Here is a 7,839-nt window from a genome sequence, read left to right as displayed (position 1 = left end):
CATCAGGGAAGTCCAGAACCTCCAACTTTTGTTAAGATGTCTGAAATTTAAAAGAAAGATCCAAGGTAGATGTATACATTTGGTATTCACTGACATATAGATACTATTTAAAGCCGTGAGAATAGATGAGACCATTAAGAGGTGAGCATAAATGTAAAAGGGAAACGAGTAGAAAGAGGTTTTTTTAAAAAAAAAAAATCCTCATTAAATTTAAAGTAATAACAGATGCTATTTATTGAGCTGTGTGCAGAAGACTTTCTGTGTATCTCATTGACTTCATCCAACAGTATCGCCAGGCAAGAAATTAAGGCTCAGAGGGAAGTGGTTTGCACGGGGTCACATAGGAGGTGGCAGCGAAGAAGAGCGACTAGTGAAGGAGACTATTGAGAAGGAGCAAACCATGTGGTAGGAGAAAAACCCTGGGTATGTTTTTTAAACTCTCAGAGTCCCAGTTTCCGCATCTGTAAAATGGGACTAGCAATGACCCTGTCGTTAGAGGATTAGAAACAACGTATGCCAAGAACCCGAAACAGTCACCTAGGAAGCATGCAACTAGAGGATAGCTGTAATGCCCATGAATGTTTAATTTGTTGTTTAGCTTTACTATTGGAGAAAGCGATGGCACCCCACTCCAGTACTCTTGCCTGGAAAATCCCATGGATGGAGGAGCCTGGTAGGCTGCAGTCCATGGGGTCGAGAAGAGTCGGACACGACTGAGCGACTTCACTTTTGCTTTTCACTTTCATGCATTGGAGAAGGAAATGGCAACCCACTCCGGTGTTCTTGCCTGGAGAATCCCAGGGACGGGGGAGCCTGGTGGGTTGCCGTCTATGGGGTCGCACAGAGTCGGACACGACTGAAGTGACTTAGCAGCAGCAGCAGCAGCAGCAGCTTTACTATTTCACGCAAATAGAATGAAGGTCCCCCAGATTCCTCACCCAGGGGTCAGTGGACGTAGGGATGGAAATGACTGAGACAATCAGTAAGGGCAAGAGGAAGAAGGCCCTTCAGGATGCCTGTCTAAAGTGGACTCTGTGGACCAACCAGCATCCAGATGGGAGAAGTGAAAACCGTTTCCACTACCCCTAGGACGCCATGTGTCTGCAGGATTGATGAGTGGACTCTCTGGGTGTGGACAGTACCTCCAGGTCCTTTCAGGGATATAGGCTCAATCCACACAAAAGGAAGAAAACCTACAAATCAAGCCAAAAAATAAAACTTTTATTATTTTTATTTTATTATGCTATGTATTTGATTATAACCCAGTGTTTAAAATAAATATCCATGAATCCACTCTGATATAAATAAATTGCTGAATAAATCTCCCATGCAGCAGAACTCCAAATAATTTCCCTTCTCAAGGAATGGCAAAGTAAAGAGGGAAGAAGTAACCAAACAGTGGAGAAATCTGGCTAATACAACCTTACTTAAGCAATCAAGGTTAACACTGACAGTGATCAATCATTTTGACACTAAATAACTAAACAACAACAAACTCATGATATAATATGATCACATTTTACTCATGGGACCTTTGTCCCCAGAACACATTATCCCAGTCTTACCATGAGAACACATCAGATAAACCCTAACTGAGAGACATTTTATAAAATACCTGACCAGTACTCTTCAAAATTGTTAAAATAACTGAAAATAAGCTAAGTCTGAGAAACTGTCACAGCCGAGAGGAACCTCAGGAGACATGTAGCAAAGTGAATGGGATCCTAGAACAAAAGAGAATAGGTAAAAATTAGGGAAATATAAAAGTATAGATTTTAGTTAATGATATATCGATATTTATTTATTAGTTGTGATAAATGTAGCATACTAATTTTAGATATTAATAATAGGGAAACTGGATATGGAGCACACAGAAAGAAAAGTGTGTAGTCTCTCAGTCATGTCCAGCTCTTTGCAATCCCATGGACTGTAGCCCGCCAGGCTCCTCTGTGCATGGGATTCTCCAGGCAAGAATACTGGAGTGGGTTGCGATGCCCTCCTCCAGGGTATTTTCCAGACCCAGGGATCAAAGCCAGGTCTCCCGCATTGCAGGCGGATTCTTTACCATCTGAGCCACCAGGGATGGCAGCTTTTATATAAACCTAAAACTATTCTAAAACTAGAAGTTTATTTTATATATTTAAACAAAGTTTAAAAGGTACAGCTTAACACTAGACACAGAGAAAGTTTTCTGGAGTCATTTTATTCCTGATTGTTAGGGAGCTGGCTGAAGTCATGGCTTCACTGTTAAAAAAAGGACAGGAAACAGGAGAGACAGGTGTGGACAATGGCAGGCAGGCTCCTGGACAGGCAGAGAAGGGTGTCAGTTAGTTGGAACAATGGAAAAATCTGGGAGAGAGGCAGAGAGAGCCACATGTCATCTCACCTGTTCTTTGAAAACTCACACCTACGCTGAACATGTTGGAAACAGTTGAACAGTGGGCTTTTAACCATTGGCCTTAAAAAGGAGTGAAGGGAAGGAAGGAAGGAGGGAAGGAAGGAGGTAGAGGAGGGAGGCAGGGAGGAAGAAGGAGGAGAGAAACAGAATTTCCATTTCAAAAAATTCTTACTTAAAACAACTTTCTGGACTGTTAGCAGTATTTCACAATGCAGTCATCTCATTTTGGCAGCTTGATTGATTTCCTGATTTTCAGGAAAACTGAGCTGTCATCTGGTTCCTACTTGGCTGTTTTACCGACATGAATATGCAGTTCTCACAAAATGAAATGGCTGCTGAAGAAGTGAAGTATAATTCTTTCTGACGTGTTGCTCCAAGCCCTCCACTGTCTCAAAGATGAAGAAACCCAGTGGAGAAACTTTCCTCCTTTCCCCATAAAAAAAGAGAGTGAGGTTCACTTCTTTGGGCGTTTTTCACATCAACTGAAGCTTCTGAGCCAGTCTGTCGGGCAGGAGTGGATGGGAATGGGTGCGCCTCCACAGTTTTCTGTGATGCCCACACAGCTCCACTGAAGCTCAAGAGCAGCGGCTGTGGCATGGATCTCTGGGTACTCTCAAGAGCATGGCTGTCATCAACATGTGTTGTTGAGCACCCCGTGGTACAAGAGCTAATTTTGACTCTCTATGCACTTTCCCCTCACCAGTCCTATGAGGTGGTAGGCCCTTCTATACCATTTTAGAGAAAGAAAATGAGGTTCAAAGGAGTAGATACCCTGCCCCCCCAACTTACGTGGTGTGATGGTTAGTTTTATGTGTCAACTTGGATATGCCGTATGCCCAGTGGTATCCTTAGACCCTAGTCTAGAAGATGCTGGAAAGAAATTTTGTAGATGTGATTAACATCTACAATCTGACTTTATGTAAAGCATAAATGTTTGCAGACCTCATCTAATTAGTTGAAGGCCTTAAGAGCAAAAATTGAGTCTTCTTAGAAAGGACAGAATCTGCCTCAAACCTATAAGATGTTCTGCCTGAATTTCCAGCTTACTAGCCTGCCCTTCAGATTTCAGGCTTGCCAACTACTCTCCACCCAGTTCCATGAGCCAATTCCTTAAATCCATCTCTCCCTTCTCTCTCAACCCCAGGTCTTTTTGGAAGCAAAGCCCACAACTCCACACTTCTCAACTCCACCCTCTGCTGCCTCCTAGATCCTACCTGAGAAGCTGCAGATAGCAGGGTCGTAATATAAGCTGTACTATAAGAGCCCCACTCCAGTACTTTTGCCTGGAAGATCCCATGGACGGAGAAACCTGGTGGGCTGCAGTCCATGGGGTCGAGGAGAGTCGGACACGACTGAGCGACTTCACTTTGACTTTTCACTTTCATGCATTGGAGAAGGAAATGGCAACCCACTCCAGTGTTCTTGCCTGGAGAATCCCAGGGACAGGGGAGCCTGGTGGGCTGCCGTCTATGGGGTCACACAGAGTTGGACACGACTGAAGCGACTTAGCAGCAGCAGCATAAGAGACCGAGGTCAGATCTCTCGAGGACCCTCTGAGGGAAGATGTAATATGAAAGAGACCAGTTGAGTGGAGAAAACCACTGTTGAGAAGGAGGACATGACAATGTCAGGAAGATGGGGTAATCAAGGAGGGAAGAGCATGAGGCAGAGAAAACAAAAATAATGGTTAATGCTTAGTGAGCACTTCCCGTGTGCCAGGTACTGTTCTGAGTGCTTCCCTTATGTTAATTTCTTTAGTACTATTAGGCTCACTTTATAGATGAGGAAACTGAGGCCCAAGGTCACAGTTTCTGGTACAGGGTGAAACAGCAGGGAGTTGCCAGAGCCCAACACTTAACCCCTTAGGAAGCCACACAGGGAAAGAGGGTGAAACAGAGGTGCCGCTCTTCTGACAGGATGGAAAGGCGAGGCTGGGCTGGGCTGTCATTTCTAAAGCCAAGGCCGGATCTTGCTTGCCTGGAGGAAATCCAACCACAGTCTCTGTTGGGGTTCCTCCTTGGAACTTCTGTATAAACAGAAGTTCTGGGATCTTACGAACCCCACAATATGAGGAAAGTTCCTTCTGTTCACCAATCTGTACTTAAAAGCCCTGAGGTGCCGCATCAGGTAAGAATGTGTAGGCTCTCCATGGTGGCTCAGCAGTCCAGAATCTGTCTGCAGTGCAGGAGACCCGGGTTCGATCCCTGGGTCGGGAAGATCCCTGGAGGATGGCATGGCAACCCACTCCAGTATTCTTGCCTAGAGAATCCCACGGACAGAGGAGCCTGGCGGGCTGCTGTCCAGTGACATAGAGTCGGACACAACTGAAGTGGCTAAACAGCAGCAGCAGCAGCAGGCTCTCCACAGGAGAAACCCTAAATAATTTCAGCCAAGACCAGGAGACCTTGGCTTATGGTCCAGCCTCCCCGAGCATACTCAGCAGCCTCCTCCTGAGTTTTTCCAGGGTGTTGACAGGGAGCTGGACACAGTCCCAGAAGAATGTGGGCACTGATGGCCCTCTGCCTCGATCCAGTCAGGAGAAACCACCTGCTAAGCCACACCACTTCTCAAATGCACTTCCCTTCCTCACTCCCTCACCTTCGTGCCCTCCTGGAGTCCTACTAAAATACTCTCAAGGGGGAGACCTTTGGGAAAACAAAGAGCAGCAAGTGTCTTCCTGGGAGTTTCTCCTCTTGGCCAGTTGCCACAAGCCTGTCTTCTGTGTCTGTGATGGTTGAGAGGATGGGACAGTAACGCAGGAGGGAGGAGCACACACGCTGGTCTCAGTGGGTGACTACGCCGCTGTTTCGGGGAAAGAACAGGGCGCTGCTAAACAGGAGACCTGGAGCCCAGCCTCTGCTCTGGGCCAAATGTCTTCAGTAAAACTGTTTAGAAGGAATGCTGTGGGGGTGGGGGTGGGAGGAGTCCACCTTCTTGAAAACTAGATACAGAGGCCTCTGCAAATTGCCTAGCAAAATGCCCCAGTCAGACCCATCCCTCCCTGGATGGCAAGGTTGGGAGACACAGGAATGGCAGGAAGTATGTGTTGTGGCGTCTGGGGGCAGATCTTGGCATTTCCAGCCTGGCTCCATGATCATACAAGGTGAGGTGTAGGGGTACAGGTGGTGGTTAAGAAGTAGCAAAGGATCCCTAAAGTTGCATTTTTGTATCCAAGACAGAAGTTTTTAACTAGGATCCCTGAACCACAGCCTGTACACTGGAATTCAGAGGTCGGTGAACTGAGACTGGAAAATATTACAACTTAACCTCCACTCACCTCCATTTTCTCAGTTATGAATAAAGGCAAAAAACTGCAGTTGCATTGGCAGGGCCACTAGAAAGCAGTGCTTTTTCTTTTACATTTGCAGGTATCTTGAAACATTGTTTAAACTCATTTCTACTTCAAGTTGACAGTGGTTTATTGGGCTCATCCCCTTGATTCTTGTTATTTAATGTGTTAAAGAAACCCATATATTACAACATCACACGCTTTGATATTTTCACAACTGTATTTCATCATAGCTAGTTTCCTTTGTGATCCCTGTATGCAAAGGAAAATATTTTGAGAAGGGATTCACGGCACAAAAGAGGTCAAGGGCCCCCAGACCAGGAGCGGTCCCTATTGACACGCTGGCCCAGTGAGGATGGCTGCCCAGCTGAGCACAGACTCCCACAGGAGGACCCAGGTCAGAATCCCACCAGGCACTGCTCCTGCTCCAGGAAACCTTTGCGTGGGACGCAGGGGTGAGGCATGACCGCGGCAAGTCACTGAGATCTTGAGCTCGATGGAGTGGCCTTGGGCCTCTGCTGCCCGTTGTGAAAAAGGAGACCTCCAGCCTCTTTACCTTCAGCTACATGAGGATGGAGCCCCAAGCTCACTGTGGAATAAAGGGAAGGGAGCACTCAGTTGTTCTTAGGAAGTTTTTTCAGCCACCCCCTCCCACCCCCGCCCTGCCCTTTGCTTTTTTGCCATGCTGTGCAGCACTCAGGATCTTAGTTCTCTGGCTAGGGATTGAACGCACACACCCTGCAGTGAAAACACGGAGTCTTAACCATTGGACCACCAGGGAAGTCCCCAGCCCAATTTAAAGAAACAAAAGCCAAGTGTAGGGAGAAGGGACAAGAGAGATTCTTCCTCCTGCAGCTACGGTTATATTTTCTTGGCTGAGGGATGAGAGGAAAGTGTCAACCGATGAACCAATATTGGTACATTATTTTTAAAGAAAGTCCATAGCTTACTTGAGGGTTCAGTGTTTGTGTTGTACAGTTCCACTGGTTTTGAAAAATGCATAATGTCGTGTATCCACCATGACATCATTCAGAATAGTTTTACTGCCCTAAAAATGCCCTGTCTGAGCCTCAGTTTTAACATCTCTAAAATGAGAAGGTGAAACTCCTCTAAATCCCCTCATCCTCCCATTGTAGGTTTCTAATTTAGGCCTCTTGACAAATTAAAGTGGTACTGAAATCAACAAAATGTTGCTGTAAGTGTGACCTGATATCCATCAGAATCACTGAGCTTGGGTTGAGGTAACAGGGTCCTCATTCAAACCTTCTGGGGTCTCAACCTCAGACCTGTTAAACCCAAGGTCAGAGCCCAGGAATCTGCATTTTTAATCAGACCCTGGTGCACAGGGAAGTTTGAGACCCCAACAGAGAATTCAAGCCTGAACACGAGGACCCGATCCATTGTCAGGTTAGAGCTCAGGAGCGACGTACAATTCCCCAAAGCGGGAAGGAGCCAAACTCTTTTCCTGGAAAAAGCCCATTTCTGCCTTCCGCAGCTCCCAGTCAACAAGCCTGCCGTTGTTTTGCATCTTGATTGCTGATCACTCACCCAAAATAACCTGCATGCAGTGTCTCACCAGCTGCAGCTCTCTCTGCAACTGCCTTAATTTAGCAGCCAGTCACATTTGGCTCCACAACAAAGAGGCTCTGGGAAGGGGCCCCTCCCTCATGGCCATCTGTCGTGGATTGAATAAAGTGCCCCCCAAACTCACGTCCCCCACCCAGAACCTCAGAATGTGACTTTATTGAAAATAAGGTATTTGCAGACGTAATTACCAATGATTAAGATGAGATCATACTAGATTAGGGTGGGTCCTAAATTCAGTGACTGATGTTCTTATAAGATCAGTCAAAGACACAGTAGTGGAGAAGGCCAGGACAGGGGCGGAGATAGTGATGATGTAGTGACATACAGGGCAAAGAACACCAAAGATTCCAGGAGTCACCAGAAGCTAAAAAGAGGCCAGGAGAGATTCTTGCCTAGAATCTTCAGAGGGCACATGGCCCGGCCAACACCTTGATTTCAGACTTCCAGCCTCCGAACTGTGAGAATAAATTTCTATGATTTTAAAGCCTCCTAGTTTGTGGTAATTTGTTACAGCAGCCCTAGCAAGCTAATACACCATCACTGCCGCAGACCGCCACCCCAGTTC

General features: G+C 46.3%; 1 long non-coding RNA gene across 1 annotated transcript in view; it reads left to right on the top strand.

Annotated features, from left to right (window-relative positions):
- Positions 1-3,682, top strand: part of LOC104994940 — a 45,580-nt gene extending 41,898 nt beyond the window's left edge. Inside the window, exon 3 of the long non-coding RNA XR_826009.1 lies at positions 3,543-3,682. This is a non-coding gene — a long non-coding RNA (uncharacterized LOC104994940). The remainder of the gene's footprint in view (positions 1-3,542) is intronic.
- The last annotated feature ends 4,157 nt before the right edge of the window (positions 3,683-7,839 follow it).

The sequence above is a fragment of the Bison bison genome, unplaced genomic scaffold (assembly GCF_000754665.1).
Source record: "Bison bison bison isolate TAMUID 2011002044 unplaced genomic scaffold, Bison_UMD1.0 scf7180017864270, whole genome shotgun sequence".
NCBI classification, from domain to species: domain Eukaryota; kingdom Metazoa; phylum Chordata; class Mammalia; order Artiodactyla; family Bovidae; genus Bison; species Bison bison.
Note: the sequence above shows the minus strand (reverse complement) of the source record. Positions and strands in the feature narration are given on the sequence as shown.